Source organism: Dasypus novemcinctus, chromosome 12 (assembly GCF_030445035.2).
Source record: "Dasypus novemcinctus isolate mDasNov1 chromosome 12, mDasNov1.1.hap2, whole genome shotgun sequence".
NCBI lineage: Eukaryota > Metazoa > Chordata > Mammalia > Cingulata > Dasypodidae > Dasypus > Dasypus novemcinctus.
In genome coordinates this window covers 108,713,891-108,732,852 of record NC_080684.1, presented here as the reverse complement: position 1 = coordinate 108,732,852, position 18,962 = coordinate 108,713,891, and the positions used below count along the sequence as shown (strand labels likewise).

The 18,962-nt window shown below is 58.7% G+C and overlaps 1 long non-coding RNA gene across 2 annotated transcripts; it reads left to right on the top strand.

Annotated features, from left to right (window-relative positions):
• The first annotated feature begins 6,325 nt into the window (after positions 1 to 6,325).
• On the top strand, positions 6,326 to 16,437 carry LOC111766511 (uncharacterized). 2 transcript variants are annotated; one of them, XR_011650337.1, is made up of 7 exons: positions 6,326 to 6,617; positions 7,778 to 7,891; positions 8,269 to 8,442; positions 8,542 to 8,833; positions 10,573 to 10,685; positions 12,099 to 12,207; positions 13,123 to 16,437. It is a non-coding gene; the product is annotated as an uncharacterized lncRNA (long non-coding RNA). The 2 variants fall into 2 exon arrangements; XR_002798544.2 differs by lacking the exon at positions 7,778 to 7,891 and having other exon boundaries at positions 6,385 to 6,617.
• Positions 16,438 to 18,962: the final 2,525 nt, after the last annotated feature.

Sequence of the window (18,962 nt, the reverse complement as noted above, 5' to 3'; positions counted from 1 at the left end):
TTGCTGAGTTGGGCAGTACGGCTGCATCACAGCTTGTTTAAGCATCACCCACTTGCAAGGGCTTCTGGGGTGCTTCCAGTTTGGGGTTAGTATGGATCAAGGTGCTATCCGGGTTCATGTACCAGTTTTTGTCTTAATGTAAGTTTTCATTTCTTTGATGTTACATACACAGGAGTGAAATTGCTGGGCCATAGAGGAGCTGTACATTTAGATTTGTAAGAAACTTCCAGCCTGCATTCCAGGGCGGCTGCACCATCTTCATCCCCACGTGGAAGAGACGAGTGACCCAGTCTCCCAGGTCTTCACCAGCGTTTGGTCTCATCACTATTGTTTTTTTTTTAGTCATTCTGATAGGTGTGTAATGGTATCTCATTGTAGCTTTTTAAAATTAATCAATAGACTTTATTCTTAAAGCAGATTTAGGTTTACAGAAAATAGAAGAGATGGTACAGAGTTCCCATATGCCTTTCTCTACCAGGCTCACAGTTTCCCCTGTTATTAAAATCTTGCATTAGTAGGGTACATTTGTTACAACTGAAGTGATGGGCCAATTGATACATTATTATTAACTCAAGTCTATAGTTTGCACTAAGGTTTACTCTGGTTGTGCAGGTCTATGGGTTTTGTGGAAAGCACATGTTACATTTTCATTCAGCACAGATTCTCTTCCCTAAAAACACCCCCTGCTCCCCCTAGTCTTCCCTCCCCCAGTTCCCCGCCTCCAACTTCTGGCACCATTGCTCATTTTACTGTCTCTACAGTTTTGCCTTTTCTAGAACACCATCTACTGGAGTCCTGCGGTGGGTGGGCTCCTCAGACCAGCTTCTTGCACTTAGCAGTCTGTGTTTCAGGTTCTGCGGCATTTTCTCACGCTCCGCAGCTCATCTCATTCCATCACTGAGTCATCATATCCACCTGTACTCAATGACCACAATTTGCTTATCCGTTCACCTACAGAAAGGCACCTCGGCTGCTTCTAGTTGGGGGCAATTATGAGTAGAGCCACTGAGAGCATTTGTGTGCAGGTTTTTATGTGGACATAAGCTTTCAACTCATTTGGGCAAGTATCTAGGGGCACCACTGCTGGATCAGGTGGTAAAACTATTTTTAACAGTGGAATAAACTGCCAAACTGTCTTCTAAAGGAGCTGTACCATTTTGCATTCCCATCAGCAGTGATTGAGAGGTCGTTTTGCTCCACAGCCTTGTCAGCATTTGATACTGTCAGCTTTTATTTTTCCTTTTAGTCATTTTAACAGGTATACAGTAGTATCTCAATGCAGCAGCATGTTTTCCTCACATTACAGGGCAAAGTCATCTCCACAGTGACTAAGCCGATGGCTGAAGATGCGGCAGATTTCATCTTTAAGCGGCTACCCCTTCACCTTCTGGGACGGGCTGCGATGCCATCACCCAGCTTCAGCAGCAAGCGTGGGGGGCCGTACTTAGAGGCCGAGGAGTGGGAGCAGGCGATCCTCATCTCAAATGCCAGAGTGATTTATAGAGTATATTTCCTGGGGAAAGCGCGAAGATTTATTTCCAGGAGACAGGCCGTTTGTAAACACATGGCTCCCAGGTGCGGCCGTGCGGGTGGGTCACCCTGCAGAGGCTCACGCCTTCCACAGGAGAGATATGCCAGGGGCCTGGAGATGGGAGCGACGGCTTGGATCAGAACAAGACATCAGCAGCGCAAGGTAAGCCAGGTACCAAAGACCGATGGGTACGCTCTCGTGACACGAAATAGTTAGGATAAGCAAAGGCACAGAGACAGAATCCAGGTCCTAAGTTGTCAGGGGATGGGGTGGGGGGAGAACAGGGCTGACGGCTTGAAATGTGCTGTCTCTGTTGGGGACAACGGCAAGTTTTGGTGATGGCTGCTGGTGATGGCGGCACAGCATTGTGAACGGAATTAACAGCCCTGAATTATGTATTTGAGTGTGGTTAAAAGGGGCAGTATTAGCTCGTTATGTATGGTACTAGAATAAATTTTCTAAAAATCCATGAAACTGCACGGCACAAACAGTGAGCCCTAAGTTAAGCCATGGACTGTAGTTAATGGTAAAATTATAAAAATGTGCTTTCATCTATGGCAATGAATGTTCAACACCAATGCAAGGTGCTCTTAGGTGGTACATGAGAAACTGTTTTGTGCATGATTATTCTGTAATCCACAACAACTTCTCTAATAAAAATAAATAAATCGAGCGTTAGGGTTGAGAAAGGGGCTGGGGGGATTGTGGCAAGTTGTGTTCTTCCCCTGAAATACGGCAATAAATGGAATCGAAACAGTGAAAAAAAGAGACAGAAAAAGAAAGACCAAGGCGTGGGCCCAGGAGACCTGGCCATCCTCTGCACACCAATTAACATGGAAAAACAGTTCATTTTCTTCATCTCCCCAGTGGCGCTAGGATTAGATTTAGCTTTAGCTGCTGACACCACCCAGGGGCATGAGGAGTGAGAGGATGAAAAATTTTTATAAATTAGTATGCACATAATAATCTAGTCTTCCAACACGTAAAGCAATCCTTGGCATGAAACAAGAATGAACTGACAAGCCGACCCTCAGCGCAGGCACGTTCACACACCTGTCCTGTGGCTGACAGCTGGCCTGGGAGGACCTCATGGAAGCAGGGCTCAGGGAGGGCTCCGGGGGCGGGCGACCTGGGGAGGGGCTATGGCTGGAGACGGAGGGGCGGCCCCGCAGAAGCAGGGTCAACAGATGCATTTATCTCAAGCCCTGCGTATGGCGGAAGGAGAAAATTACCAGGAACCTGAGGCCCCTCCAGGTCCTCACACATGTTCAGCTCCAGATTCTCACAGTAGACACCGAACCAAATCCAAGCTCACGACTGAAAATCGCCATAGCAACATACAAGCCACCAGAGCAAGACGCAGCACAAACAGAAAATGAAGCCAGCAAGGGAGAGAGTGCAAGCGCACGGCAGGGGGTTGAACCGGCTGGTACGGATGGATCATAAACTAGGTCAATGTGATGAAATAAAAGAGGAAACCAGACACGGGTGGGGTCAAAGGACAGCACAAACTAGAAAAAAGAGTGAAAGGGAGCCTGCATCAAAGAAAAACGCCGCCGCTCACCTCTCTTATTAGATGCACTGAGTTCCCTGTGGGTGTTTTGGAATCTGGTGCCGCTACGGCGTCTGCGTGGGAAGCCCGCAAGGACCTCGGGCGCCAGTCGGGACCCCCCGCTCCAAGCCTCATGTCACAGGGGCCTTTCTGTGCTCACACTCGTGTGCACAGCGTTGGTTCCAAACCAGCCACCAGCCTCCAGCGCCCTTCCTGGACCCGCTCACGCCCACGCAGGTGGGGTCTGGGAAAAGCCAAGATGTCAAGGAGCAACGGGAGGGGGTGACCCCGGGGCGCACAAGGCTTCGCCACTTCTCTGCTCCACGCCTCCCCCCATCCCTCCTCCTCTGCCCAGAAAACAAGGAGAGCTCTTTCCTCGCCACTTCACAGAAGAGCCAACGAAGGTCCTGCTCACCAGGGCCCGTGGCGTCCGGCCTCCTCCCCAGGCTGGTCAGGAAATCTCTTCCGAGCAGAAAGCACGGGGCTTTCCCAGCCGCCTGCTGCAGTTTGGACTGTGGCCCCAAAAGGCGCGCCAAAGCCCTCATCCCGGTGCTGTGCGCATGATCTGATTTGGAAATAGGGTCCTTGAAGGCCATACACAACTCAGACTTACACACTCACACAATACTCACAGTCACACCCACACCTGCACACACTAACAGGCGCCTTTCCTCACACACATTCACACGCTCGCTCACGCACACCCACTCACACCCACACTAACTCACGTTCCGCCTGACTGGCCACACCAGAGGAGGCGGGCGGGAGCAGCCGGCCCTCTCCTCCCGCAGGCACAGGGGCACGCCCACCACACCTGCCCGCAGCCCCCACCTGTGCTTGCCGAAGGCTCACCTGCCGCCATCAGCATCACCTGGCTCTCAGGTCAAGTGTCTAGGCAGGCCCGGGCTCGCGTCGGCGCCTCTGCTCTTGCAGCAGCACCGCTCACACTCCGCACCATCGCCCGCTCTCGCTCTGCCCTGCTTTTCCCCACACCCCAACGTTTCCCTAAAAGGCCGTGACCTCAGGGTCTCCGGATGCAGGGACCACCTGCCGCGCTGGTGCCCTGGTTTCCCGCCATGCCCGGCGGCGCAGCTCCCTCTAAGCAGGTCTGTCCGCCGGGCTGGGCGCCGTCCACCGGGCCAGGCCGCTCCAGCCTAGCTCAGCCTCAGTTGGGCAGGAACAGGCTGCAAGTGCAGGGGCTTGAACCGAGGGAGTCACTTCCTTTTCTGTAAAACGCCCGCCATTGTCTCTCCGGGTGGGCAGGGCAGGGCAGGGGGGGGCCTTGGGGCCTCAGACACCGCCCAGGGCCAGGCAGTGACCAGGCCGCGTCTGCTGTCCTGCAGTGGCTGCAGCACTGCCCGCCCTCCTGTTCCAGCTCCCGGCTTGCTGTTCCAGGCAGTGAGAAGAAGGAAGGACACGGGGGCAGAAGGGCTGCCCAGCCCTCAGAGGGCTTTCCCTGGAAGCCCCCTCCCCACCCAGGACCTCTGCTAATGTCTCCATGGCCACCACCTTACTAAAGGGATGCTGGGAATCGGGGTCTCGGGTTTGGCACACCACTGTCCCTGTTACGAGGGAAGAAGGGGGTGTGGATTTGGGGGCGTCCAGCTCACATTCTGCAACATGATTTCCAGTCCTGAACTCTTGGCCCCCACATGGAGCCGGCTCTCCCACCTCCGTCCACGCGGCAGCAGAAGCCAAAGCCCCAGTGCAGACCCCACTGCCCCCTCTGCACCAGCCCTGCTCAGCCCGTCCGGCGGGCCTGGCCCTTCGCCTCCCCCTCCTCCCCTCCTCCCTTCTCCTTCCGCTCCTCTCCCTCCTCTCCCTACTCTTCCTCCTCCTCGAGATGGAAGCAACTGCTGGGTACCTCCCTGGCCGGGTGGGGACTGAGTCACCGATGGCACTGAGGGTCCCTGGGGGTGGGCCGGGGATGAGCTGGGGGTAGGCAGACACCCAGGGGGCAGGGACAGGTGGGCCTGCTGCAGGAGCTTTGTGAGGTGTTGCCCCCTCCGGGGCAGGGGAAGGCACACCCTGAGTAGGGGGCTTGGACTCAGGCAGAAAGCTCCGGGGAATCGAAAAGCTGCAGCCCAGGCCGGGGGGAGCTCAGGGTGACCAGCGCTGTATGTCCCGCAGTAGTGTCCCAGGAGAACGGCCGAGGTCCCTGGGAGGGGCGGAGGGAGGGGGGAGACCCCCTGGCTCAGAGGCGAGGACGCCTCCGCCCCTCTGAGACCCAGTGCGCGTGAGCAGCACAGGGCTGGCGGCGGCGCAGGGGCTTCTGCTGGCCCGCGCGGGCACAGAAGCGACCCCGTCGCAGCCACGTGCATGAGGAGGTCGAGTTCCGGGCTCATACGGGGGGCCCAGCAGGGCGCACTGGGCGTGCAGGGAAGACGCCACGGAGAGGGGACTTAGAGCCGGGCCTCGAGGCTCCGGCCAGGGGAGCAGGGCACGGTGGGGGAGGCACCCTGGGCACAGGGCGTGGGCTCGGCAGAGGCCGGGCCCTGCAGGGAGCGAGCGAGGGCCTGCAGGGGGCCACCTGGGAACCTGGGAGAGGGGCGGCCGTGGGCCCCCCGGCGAACTGCGCCCGTCCAGGCACCTCAGGGCCCAGGCCGCCCTGCTGAGCCTGCAGTGCCCTCCCCAGGACTGCCCGCGGGGGGTCTCCTGGACACATACCTGCGCGCCTGAGCCCCCACGTGTGCACACGATGCCCACACACTCGCCTGCCGCGTCAAAGCACGCAGCACGACAGCCGGCACGCCGCGCACAGCGCACGCGGGCGCCCCACACCACGCAGCGCAGGTGGACGCCGCCCCCCGCTGGGACCCGCAACCTGGCGGTGCTTCCCGCGTCCGCCCTGCTCCCCCGGGGATGCTCCTCGGAGAACATTCTGCTGAAGATGATTTGTCAGGCCCGTCTCAGCTCTTACAGGGATAACAAGCCCGTCATTATCCCTCCCGAGCATTCTCTGACAGAAAGAAATATATTCCCTCCCCCCGACCCCGCGCTAACAGAGCCTCGGTGCCCCCCTCATCCCCTCTCTGCGAAGGCACAATGGAAGCTCTTTGATTTATGGATCACGTACCCTGGCACTGAACTTGCCTAAAAGTTGGGAAATATGATGACTCACCGTATTTAGTGGCTCATACATATATATTTCAGAACATTCTAGTCCATGCCCATTAGACTCGGTAGCTGTATAATCAGTGCGTTCAGCTGCCAAAATCAAGTGCACAATTCATAGCAACCTCCCAGACCGGAAAGCAGGGCTGGCTGGCAGTCGTCCTGCGGAGGAGATATTCCACAGCCAGGAGCCCAGAGCGCGGCGCCGGCGGCACACGGCGGGGCGGCCATTTCCCTCAAGGTTGCAGAGAAAGAACCCAGGGCCCCGAAGGCCAGGCCCTGCTCCGGGGACCCCGGCGGGCAGCGTGTCCTCTGTGCTTCCCGAGCCCGTGGCTCAGCCGGGCCGGGCACGCCTGGACGGTGACGTGCGGAGCGAGGGCCGCCCCTGTGGAGCTGGGAAGCCTGCGGGACAGATCACAGGTACTACCTGCAGGTTGTACAGGTGCGAGTGCAGGAAACCCCACCCGGTAGCCAGCCAGGTGGTCCCCAGCAGGGCCACACCCCCGGGCAGGGCCGGCTCAGGGCCAGCTGGTGAGGGCCAGGGGACGTAAGTCTCTGTGCTGCCCGCAGCACCCGGGGCCCTTCCCTGGCAAGACGGCAGCCAGCAGCCGAGGTGGGCGCCCAGGAAACATTCGGGGAAGCCGGGGCCCCAGCCAACGTCCTCCTGCTTCTCTCTGGCTCCTCCCGGCCCAGTGCCCACCTTCTGGGAGCAGGGGAGAGTGACAGCAGGAACCGCCTGCTCTAGGACACGCGGCCGTCCTCCAGGCTCCAACCCCGGGGCCCAGGAGTGGGCGAGGGGCTCCCCAAGAGGAGCAGGCCGCTGCCAGGGGGCAGGCAGACGCCGACAGCGCCGTGGGAGGCCCACGTCCCTGGAGCTAGGACGGCGCCAGCTGGGTGCTGGAGACCCATGAGGGGGAGGGGCGAGGAGAAGGGGAGAGGCCAGAGCTCCAGGGGGCTGGAGGGGGGCAGGCGGGGCAGCTGGGTGCCGGGCCGGCAGGAAGGAGGGAGCACTGAGCGCCAGGGAGGGCAGGGGGCTGTGAGGGGGACCTGGGCATGAAGACAGGCGCCGTGAGCTAGGGTGGGGGCTACAGGCTCAGTGACCACTGCAGGCTGGGTGACCGCTGCAGGCTGGGTGACTGCTGCAGGCTGGAGAGATGGCTACAGGCTCAGTGACCGCTGCAGGCTGGGTGACCGCTGCAGGCTGGGTGACCGCTGCAGGCTGGGTGACCGCTGCAGGCTGGGTGACCGCTGCAGGCTGGGTGATGGCTGAAGGCTGGGTGATGGCTGCAGGCTGGGTGATGGCTGCAGTCTGGGATGACGGCTGCAGGCTGGGTGATGGCTGCAGGCTGGGTGACCGCTGCAAACTGGGGTGACTGCTGCAGGCTGGGTGACGCCTACAGGCTGGGTGACGTCTGCAGGCTGGGTGACAGCCACCCCTGCCCCTGAGCCACCTCAGCCCAGCCACCCCTCCTCGGAGCTCAACCTGCTTGAGTGTCATCTGGGGTCCTGGCAGTGGAGGTTCTGGGGGTGGCACGGCCACCGTAACATGTGCCGTTATTCGGGGAACATTCCTTCCAAAGCTGGGGTGCCGCCACGTCCTCCCCTCACTTCCCCCCGAATCCTGCAACGCGCTGGAAGCTGTGGGCCTGGAGAGGCAGAGCCCATGCCTGGGGCGGCGGCTGTTGGCGGCACTGGTGAGTGCAGGGTGGGGATGGTGCCGAGCCCGGAAGGGACCGGAAGGGGCGAGGTGGAAAGCAGCAGCCCCGGTGACCCCAGGCTCCACCCGAGACGAGACGGGGCTGCCCGAGCAAGGCAAGTGCAGGGGAGCAGGCCGGGCCCCGGGACTTCCCCACTGTGGCCAGAGGAAAGGGCGCAGGCCGCTGCCGGTGCAGGGGTAGGGCGGCGCACAGTGGGAAGGAAGGCAGGAGAACATTCCTCAGCCAGGCACTGCTGGCCAGGGTGGAGGGTGTTCTCCCCATCCACAGGTCCCATTTCTCCCCAAAGCCCCGAATCCAGTTTCCTCGGTTCTCAGCCCTGCCTTGGCCTGTTTTTATTTTTACTTCTCACCCAGAACAAAGTCCAGAATCAGGACCAGTGATGGCGAGAACTCCTGGTGCCCCCAGGGTCTGTATTTCACACTAACAAGTCACTCCTTCTGTGCCTGGAGCCATTTCTCAGCATCTTAATACATTCGCTTATCAGTCAATACTTTATTGATGTCTACAGTGGGAGCTGGAAATCGGAGGTGAGAGCCGCTCCCGGGGGCTGCTGGGAAGCCCTGATGGGTGGGGGCTCCGCCGCCCCACGAGCTGGGTCTTCTCAGCCCTGCCCCCCCCCCTGGCAGGTGACAGCCCCGAGACTCAGAGGAGCGACTGACCCAAGCCCACCCTGTGAGCTGCGACCCGCTCGGGTCAGGTGGGGGGTCCCCAGCCTGCACCTGCAACTCACACCTGAGCGCCTTTGGGCAAGTTGAGTGACCTCTCTGAACCTTGGAAATTGGCTACTGCCCAATTGCGGTACCTCCCTAGAACGATCCAGGGACAAAACCTGCAGCGCCCAGGGGTGCCGCAGCGGCGCAGCCCATGTGACCACGGCGCCCATTTATTTGGCTCCACGCCTTATACTGATGGTAAAATGTGAGTGAGCGAGGGGGGCTGCGTTGTCACGCGCTGCAGAGCAGGGGCGGGAGGCAGAGCCCGAGCTTGAATCCCCGCGTCCTGCTCCAGGGCTCCTGCCCTCCAAGCCTGTGTCCTCATCGCAGCGTGGACCAGGCCTGGCTCGGGGATCAAATCAGGCCCTTGTCGCCCTGGAGCCCAGGGGGCTAAGAGCACCCTCGCCCTCCTCCCCCGGCCCCCCAGCAGGCCCCAGCAAGTGTCCTGATCGGACGCGGCTGCGCTCGGTCCAGGCGTGGAGGCCCGGCCTGGGGAGAGGAGCCCCAAAGCCGCCCCTCCAGCAGGAGGGCCTCGTGGGAGGGCAGCAGCACACAGCAAGGACCCCCTTAACCTCAGACTCCCTGGGCCTCGCCCGATGCCCGATGCCTTGCTCCCGGCCTCGCCGTCCCAGGCTCTCGGGGGAGACGCGTGGCGGCTGAGCCCAGGACGGACGCGGGCGAGGCGGCCGGCCCTGCCTCGCTGCCAGCCCGGGAGCTGACGGAACGGCCGCTTCACGCGCCCCGGCACGCGCGCTGCAGCGGAAACCGGGGCCTCATTCATCACAACCAGCTGCTCGTGTTCAGCACGGGCCGTGTTCTCGGCTGAAATACGGCCCCTGCCCAGCCCAGGACCACGTCGTGCGATTTTATGATATTTCAGTTTTATGGCGGACATCTCGCTGATGCATGTGTCTCAGTGAACGATCATTCTGGAATCTATTTTGCCTTCAAAGAGGCATCTTCTGGAATGGACGGGGAGGGGTGGGCCACTGCTGTGTATAAATCCACCGTGTACACGCAGCAGGGAAGGGAAGGAGGCCAGCGGGAGACAGGGGTGCACGTGCACGCCTACGGCCGAGCAGCTCCTTTCCCGGCCTGCCCCAAAGGCCACTGGCATGCGTGGCAAGGCGGGCTGTGGCCACCAGCAGCTCAGGGGGCCCTCTCACCCCACCCCTGGTCACCAAGTGGCCAGGGCAGCTCGCATCCTTCAGGAGTCAGTGCCCCCTCCTTCCTGCCCGCCACCGTCATTCCATCACAGGTGCGCGGGGACGCAAGGCTGAGCTGACTGCCCGAGTTGCCTGGGACCCCAAGAGGGTTGCCCTTTCTGCTCCGTAGCAGATGCCCTGTTTTCTCTCCCCTGGGCCACCTGGAGCTTTCTTCTCTTGCGTTTGTGGCCCCCTAGAATCAAAGAACCCAACTGTTCATGAGACCCTAGACACGGGACCACCCACCCCCGGGATGGATGTCTGAGAATGAGGCAGGTGGGCAGCTGGTCCCTGCCAGGCTGCCTGGTCAAGGCTTGCAGCAGCTCCCCACCTGGGGGTGCGACGCCGAAGTCCTGTCCCAAGTCTTTGGAGGGCAGCTGTCAACAAAAGTGAGGACCCCCATTCCTTCTCCTTCCCCTTGAAAAGGGCGCAGCCTCCCTGTCCTTTAGGGCGCAGTGGTCCTCACAGCGGGGTGCCTAGGCCAGAAGCATCGGCACCCCTGGGAACGTGTTAGAAACGCAAAGCCTTGGGCCCCTCTCAGACCTGTGGAATCAGAAACTCTGGGTCTGACCAGCTGTATCGGTCTTGTACTGCTGCTGTAACAACCGGGTGGTTTTGTCTGATGGCTGTACGTCAGAAGTCTGGCACGGGTCTTGCAGGGCTGAAGTCATGGCGTCGGCAGGGCCGCGATGCTTTCTGGAGGCTCTCAGGGAGAAACCTCGTCTTTTCCACCTTCTAGAGCTACCTGCATTCCCAGGCTCGTGGCCCCCTCCCTCTTCAGTGATGTTGGCCCCCCGACCCTGCTCCCCAGTCGGAGCCGTCTCTGACCGCAGCCAGGAAGCCTTCTCCACGGTAGGACTCATTTCACGACTCAGTGCCCACCTGGACATCAGGACATTCTCCCGTCTCAAAGTCCTCAACTTCGTCCCATCCTCAAAGTCCCCTTTGCCACGTGACTCACACAGCCACAGGCTCAGGGGATGGGGACACGGACATCTGTGGGGTGGGGGCAATGGCCGGCCGACTGCACAAGTCCTCCGGTCACCCTGACGGACACTGAAGCTTGAGATGCGCTTGCTCTAGAGAAATGTTATCGCTAGATTGTGAGCCCACCAGAGGCGGGACGTGTGCGAGTCACACTCATGTCCCCAATGTCCCTCCCTGTGCCCATCGAATAACAGAAAATTAATGAATGAACAAGTTACTCTGTGAATGAGAAAGTGCAGATGAGACTGCCCCTCCACTCTCCCACAGAGGGGTGGGCAAGGAAAGGACTCCGGACTAGGTGCCAGGTAAGACTCGGGGCACCCAGCGAAGCTTGAATTTCAGACACACGAGGAATAATGTTTTAGTATAAGTACATCCCGTGGAACAATTTTCCTTTGCTAAATCTGACAGCCCTAACCCTGGGTCCTGGCCACAGCCCAGACAGGGATGTTGAGAAAGCACTGCTCTCTCTGGAGCTCTGTTTCTCTGCCTAGCTTTCTAGGATGCATCCTCTTCCCTCATCCACGTCACTGCATTCTCTCGAGTCTCCCCGTGGTGGGCTTTCCTCCTTTCTGTCCTCCATCAGTTGGTGTCCCCCTGACCTCCAGAACTGGGGAGAGTCTTCCTTGAAGACGCCAACCCAGAGGTGATCCTGGCAGACTCCAGGGCCTGGAAGCTTCTACTAGAAGCTCATCTTTGGTGTCCCACACAGGGTGGGCAGATCCTCACTTTAATTCCATTCCCCTCAGTGATTTGGGCCTGTGATGCCTCAGCCCCTCAGGCAGGTTCCGGGAAACCCTGGTTCTCAGGTGCAGGTTGGAACTGCAAAGCCCACAGTGCCCGCCGCCGCCAGCTGCCGAGAGGAAAAGCCCCGTTCCAGGTGCCCGGGAGACCTCCTGGAGATTCTGGGTCAGCGCCGTAGTCAGGCCTGGAGCAGCTTTGTCCATCTCTGTGTCTGCAGCCCTAGCTCAGGAAGGCAAGGAAGCACCCCAATGTGTGCGAACAGGCCTGCGCCATCAGCTGCTCTCAGGAGGTCTAGCAGTGTGCCCCCCAAAAAAACCTAATGAAAATTTGTGGTTTCATTTTTGGAGAGAGTTAGAGAAGAGCAGATACATAAAAGGGAACCGTCTTAAACATGTGACTCATGCTTAGGGGAAAAAAAATTAAACCTTGAGCCCAGGTACCCGTCGACCAGAGTTCAGAAGGCACCCGCTTTCTTCCCTCGGAGCCTTATTATCCTTTGATCTTCCTAATAATGTGTTTCTTTCCTGGTAATAGGTTTTCATCATCTTCACGGCCTATTGATTAGAACTCTTTTCCAGGGTTGTGAGAGCTTGGCTAAAATAAGGAACAAAATAATTCACTCTCTGAGGATATTTCCAAAAAGGTATGTTTGTACCGTCCCCTATCGGCGTGTGGCCGGGCGTCCGGAGGGCAGGCGGGGACCGAGGAGAAGGAGCTCCTGCTGCGCTGCGCGCTCTTCCGTGCTCGTCTCGTCTCCGTTCGGTGCTTTGCGTGGCCCGTGGCTCAAGGCCAGCACACAGCACCGAGGGCAAGCCGACGGAGGAGGGGGCCTGGGAAGGGGCAGGGGGCCCTGGATGCCTCCTCTGCCGGGGAGCGGTGAGGTATGGCGAGAATCCTGAGCCCCGCCCCGGGCAGGATCCACACATTTAAGGGGAAGAGGGCATGGCGTAGTGAGCGAGATCAGATCGTGGAGAAGGTTCTGGAGGCTGGTGAAGAGCGGGGGCGGAGCAGAGGGTGCCCACGGGAGGCCCCAGCAGGCTGTGTCGGGCAGGCTGGGTCAGATCACACCGCCCCCGGACATCCGGCCGGGCAGCCGGTCTCTGACCCAGGGAGTGGGGAGATCTGGGAGGGGCCGGAAGCAGGGACGTCGGCGACAGGCTTGCTTTAGCACCTCCGCTCGGGGCTGCAGGCGGGTGTCAGGACCTGCCCACGGCGTGACCAACGACACAGCTGGCGAACTCTGCCCTTGGCGGAGAGGAAGGGCTGCCCTGGGACTCAAAGCAGACCTGGGTGTCCCTCGCTGCAACGCCGGGGCCACGTTTCCCCATCTCTAAGGCAGAAATGGCCCCGCGGCTCCCCTGCAAATGCGCTACCAAGTGGCTGCGCAGCTGGTGGCTCAGTGGACAGAGGCGCCTAAATCCCCCACCCCAAAGCCGGCCGAAACGCAGCCTCTGGGACGAGAGTCAGGACCACCACGTCAGGAAAAATGTAGCTTTTTCATTTGATTATTGAGGATATTGAATGTATAATTAAAAAAAAAATTCTGTCCCCCATAAAGCGTTTGGTGAGACAGAGAGAAATCCAGCTCCTCCCCGGCAGAGCAGGAGGACGGGCCTTCGCGGAGGCGTCCCCGCTGCGGCCAGCATCCATCACCTTCAGGAGCGCCGTGGAACCGCCGCAAACACCATCAGTCATCTCTTCATTGAATTAAGACAAATGGCTGGTTATTAATAGGCTAAGACTTAATGAGGAAAATGGATGGCGCTGCATGGCGAGAGGGCGAAGAAGTGCGCCGACGGGTTCGGTGCCCTCCTTGGAAAGATCCAGAAGCATTTTCAGTGAGGACAGCCTCTGGCTGATGACTCCTTTGACTCACGTGAAGGGCACGGGGGCTGGAGCTTGGGAACTGGACTCCGTCCTGCCCTGAGCCTCTCTCCTTCACCTTCCGGCTGTGTGGCCTTCAATCGGGGACTTGATGTCTCTGAGCTCCACCGCCTCTTCTCTGACCACAGCATGGTGCCACGAGGGGCAGTGGACAAGAGGAGCTCCACGGCCGGGCTGTGCGAGGAGACGGGCCTGAAGGGCATCCCCTGCCATTCCAACGGGACCAGGGCCGTGAGAGTCGTGGACACAGGTGCTGGAGGGGCCAGCACCACAGCCGGTGCACCCCCAGGGAGGTCTCCCCCGTGTCCCCCTCAGCGTGGTGTTTCCAGGAAGCTTTGGAAATGAGCACAGGAGCGACGAGCGTGAAGAGCGGGTGGGGCCTCGGTTTTGGGCGCCGGGTGTCTGTTTATGGCAGTGCTTCTGGGGAAACAGATTGTGTTTATGTCAGAAAGAAGAGACCGTGATTCGGGGCGGTCGCTGCAGCTTGTTGGGTCAGATCAACGCCCCCAGCCCAGCTGCCTGTGCAGGGGCCGCAGCGCCCTTCGGTGCCAGCAGCCTGAAGCCTCACGGGGGGCGGCCGGGCGCCAGGACTCGGGGTCGGGGGCACAGACATGCCTGGCCACACCTGCTCCAGGCGCCTCTGCTGGGGTCGGGGCTGGAGAAGCATCAGCCGTGCCTGCCCCCCAGGAACTCAGAGTCCGAGAAAAAGGAGGTCGTGCACACCCCCAGAGCGGTGCGGGCGGGGGGCTGCAGAGGGCTGCCCTGGGGCCCAGGGACCACCCAGGAGGAGGCTCGGAGCTCAGGCTCTTGCTGGTGGGAAAAGCCAAGGAGCCAGGATGGGCCCATAGGATGGAGAGGAAAACTCAGAAAAGGACTGCTGTGCCCAAAGAGGTGGATGGCTGTACGAAGCGAGGGCTGGGGAGCCCCAGGGCCGAGAGCCTGGCGCCCTGCCCCTCAGGCTCCCCGACACCCGGTCCGACAGGTTGCCATTACCCCTCCCTTCTAGAAGGCCTCTCCTCCCCTTGGCTCTGGTGATGCCTCCTTCTCTTGAGTTTCCTCTCGTTTCGGCCCCTTCTGGTGCCTCCTCCTCCATGCAGCCCTGCAGGCCGGCCTGCCCTGGCCTCCGGCTCAGCCCTCTTTGGGCCACGCATGCTCAGCCGAGGTGACCTCGTCCATTCCTCGCACTCGCACCTTCCAAGTGTCCCCTGCTCAGAGCACAGCTGGAAGTGCTCCCTGCTCCCGGAGGAGACACACAGAGCCACAGCCCCCTCCCAGGGGGCTCAGTGGCCCCGCCCTCTGGATGACCCCTGGTCAGACCTCAAGCCCAGCTCTTAGGGCTGCCACCGACCCCCAGCCCCCACAGACACCCCCACCTTCACACACCTGCACCCACGAGGCCCCGCCTGGATGGAGGCCTCCTGCTCACTCGCACCCCAGCTTCCTGCCAAGGAATCACCCAAGCTCGATTTGTGGGTCCCCCAAGATCGTTAAGGATTATAGCGTTCTGGGACACGTCTTTTAATTAGGCCCCCAAGGGCACAATTCCTGAGGCCACCGGGAAGCAGATCTGAAGTCCCCGAGATTGCAGTGTGAGCAGCAAGCACACTCATGAGGTGCTATCGTGACCCAAACGTTGGGTGAGTGCTCATGGCCAAAGGAAAGCTGCCTGCCCTTTGAAAAGCATTGCCCTTGGGTTCTGCTCCTCTACCTTCCCCATATAGCCAGAAGCCAGGCTGTGAAGGCAGAGCTGTAAAGGCCGGTGGGCGCCCGAGTCCCGATTCTCCCATCCAGTGGGGCCGGCCAGGAGGCGGTCAGCACAGGGAGGAGCGCAAGGAGTGCAGCCCCGACACACCCCGCCCTGGGAAGGGGCATCGCGGGCCTGCACCTCCACTCCGAGAAGCTCCTCATCCACCAAAACAGCTGCTTTCGAAGAATCCTCGACGGCTTGGGGAAATTCTCACCCTGCAACCAAAGCAGAAGGGAACTGAAGTATATTGACAGTGCGACCCCCTGATTGTACCCTGGTCTGTTCCTCTGGGCTCGGTGCCCTTTGATTGTATTAGATTCAGCTGAGTTGCCTTTGATTAAATTATGTTACGATTAGGGTTTGATTTGACCACAACTTTAGGGCATCATCAGGGTTGGGTCCCCACCCCCTTGGTGGGCTATATAAATGGACGCTCAATCAAGAACACGCAGAGAAGCAGACACAGAGAAGATACACGAGCATCTTGCAGCCCTGGCAAGAGAGATGAGCCTGATAGTCCACAGCTGACCTTGTGAAGAGAGCAGAGCAGCTGAGCCCGGAGAGAAACGAGCCCTGGGAGAGAGAAGAGACGTCTGCCAGCCTGCAGCTGAGATCGGAAGAACCTGGATCCACGAGCTTGAAGACGAAGGGGAAAGCCGAACCCTCGCTGACGTCGCCCGCCATCTTGCTCCAACATGTGGCAACAGAGTTTGGTGAGGAAGTAACTTTAAGTTGGACCCTTTAGGGCCTTGTGATTGTGAGCTTTTACCTCAAATAAATATCATTTATAAAAGCCAACCGATTTCTGGTGCTTTGCATCAGGACCCCTTTGGCTGACTAATACAAGTACCTTCTACTAAAATGATGACTCCAGATGGTTCTGGCCTTTGGACATGGACATTCTGCTGAAGTGGTGACCACTCCACCTTCCTCTGACCTCCATATGAAACACCTTGCCACTGACCTTTGTTTTGGTATCTCCTTCTTCCCAATGCCTCCATCTCTGAAAATGGTTGTAACTTTGTGACTTCCCCCCAAGTTCGGTACCCACCCCATCCTGATTCAGCCCCTTAATGTTTATTAATGAAAGAACTGTGCAAACGCTACTCCATTTACTCATTAGCATCCTGAGGTTATAAAATATTAGAAATTCTGCAAACAGGGAGGCGGTTTTGGGGCGATCTGAGGCCACTGACATCCTTTGCTTGTGTACACGAATAAACACTCTCTCTCTTCGAAACCCACCGTGGTGTCTTAGCAATTGAACTTCAGAAGAGCCCACACCTGCTCGGTGCCACCATCTCAGCTGATGGGAAGTTTTACTACTGAACAGAAAGGAAACCTCATGGCCTCAGCCCCTCGTGAAGCCCCCCCCAGGGACCCCTTTAGAGCCACAGCTCCTCACTGAGTTCCTTAGCCAGAGCCTCTCCCAGGTCCCCAGGGGGAGCTCCCAGGAGAAAGTGACCTCCACCTGGTGACAAGCCTGAGGGCCTCACGAGTCACAAACTCTCCCTGGGCCCGTGTCCAGAAGCAGCGCTCCAGCCTCACCTCCGGTTGGGAAGGCGCGGGCCCCGAGCCATGGGCGATGGATGGGGCGTCCTCCCAGCCACGCTCCCCGCGGCTCCTGGGAAACATCCTTTCTCAGGCCATGGCGGGAGCAACATGGAAACCAAAGCAGGGTTAGCACCTCGTGTCGCCACCGAATGCTTTTCTGGAGGCAAGTCATATTAAAGCAATACATTTCCTCTAAACTATTAAATATTCCCCTGGAAGTGTGGGCTGGCAGCGAGCAATTCCGTATGTTTGCATTAGTGGGGCCAGGCCGTTTTCCATCTGCACCATGGCCTGATTTATCAAAGTTTCCACCATAAAAAAATGCTAATTGATGGCATTTTCTCTGTCCTTATTGCATGCAAGTCCGAAGTCTTCGTAAATGTTCCTGCACGAATATCATGGTACCCGTCGCTGACCCTGCCTGCACCCTGCCCCGCCTTCCTCAGAAACTTGCAGCCTGGGGACTTCGCTGCTTCCTGAGGCTGCGACTTCGGCCGGGCGGCTGCTGCAGCTCTGAGCCTGCTATTTAAAAGCCCACTAACAAGGAGTCTGTGGCTGTACATAGAAGCTAACAGAACTGTGCTCTCGTGGGCAACTTATTCATTTTAGTGCCACTCAGAGAGGTTTAAACAGACCTGATAAATACTTAAAATCAGAATGATCCTGAGAGCATTTTACGACACAACTGGTATTTAATTAGCCTCAGTTCCGTGTTCGGGAGGCCTGAGAAAGACCCCGTTAAACCATCCCCACAGCGGGCACTGCTTCCTGCCCTCGCACATTCCTGCCCTGCCTCGCTGCCTCAGTCCTCAGTGGGGAATAAAGCAGACAACTGTGTGAGAGGCAGCGAGGCAGGAGGGGAGACGGGGCAGGGGCCAGGAACAGCCGTCAGAGCGTCGGAAGGACGCTTCGCTCGTCTCAGCGTCCCGCGTGGTTAGCTGAGCGCCACCAGGCAGGCTCCAGGAAGCCCCTCGGCCAGGGGTCTGCGGAAGGAAGGGCTGGAGGGCCTCGCGGCTGCCTGCCTCCCAGGCCATCTCCAGGACCCCCGTGCATCACAGGAGGCGTTCAGGAACGTTCTCCGGTAGAACGTTGAGGTCTGGGGTGTCAGCTCTCATTTCACGTGCTGGAATCTGCCCACGCTTGAAATGAGGGCACGGGCACAAGCCCCTCTCCTCGCCTCCTGCCTGGACTTCCTCCAGGTATCAGGTGTCCTGTTCACAGACGCTGACTCCAGGTTGCCTGTGGGGCCAGGATTATAATCAGTATAGACACAACCCCCACAAGAACAGACTCAAGTCGTAGCCCAGGCCACAGGACAGACCCAGCTCCAGAACCCAGGTCTCCAGCCCTCCCACCCCCCCAAGCCTCGTGCTTCTGTGTGATGCGTTTTATCCAACAAACGCTTATCGAGGGCATTCTGTGAGCCAAGCATTATTCTAGGGGCTGTGGATGCGACCGAGAGAAAAATAGACAAACACGCTTGCCCTCGTGGAGCATCCGGTCAGGAGGAGGGAGACAGCTACCAGATGTGAAAGGTGAGCGAAGCAGCACATCAGAGCTGCAAGTGCTAGGGGAAAGACAAGCAAAGAAGGGAGGTGGGACGGGTTGAGGGGCTATGTTTACTGTGGCAGGTCATGGGAGGCCAGCAGAGAAGGTGACACTCAGCAAAACATGAGGGAGGAGCTGGGATGAGCCGTGTGGACACCGCAGGAGAGTGTCCTGGGCAGGCGGAGTAGCCAGTGGGGAGGCACAGAGGGAGCATGTGCCAGGAGTGCTCAGGCGCAGTGGGCGGCTGGACAAGAGGGGTCAGGAGAGGACAGGGGACGGAAGCACATGGAGTGTAGGGGGTCCTCAGACCTTCACCACCCTGACAGAGGTGGAGAGCCATGCCCGTGACTCTGGGTTTGAGCAAGAAGTAGCACACTACGGCTTGATATTTTAAAAGATCGCTCTGCTAATTAAGTGGCAATTAGAAGGCAGGTTCCAAGGGAGAAGGGAGAGATGATGGTGGCTCAGGCCAACTGAGTGGGTGTGAGGAATGGTTACATCTTGGGTATAGATCTGAGAGTAGAGCCCACAGGATTTCCTGACAGATTTGATGAGACTTGAGAGAGAGAAGGTTAAGATAATTCGGTGGTTTGGAGCCTATGGTAGATCGATCTGCAGGTGTGAACCCATTGTAAATAATCTTTGATTGGAGCTATGGTAGATTG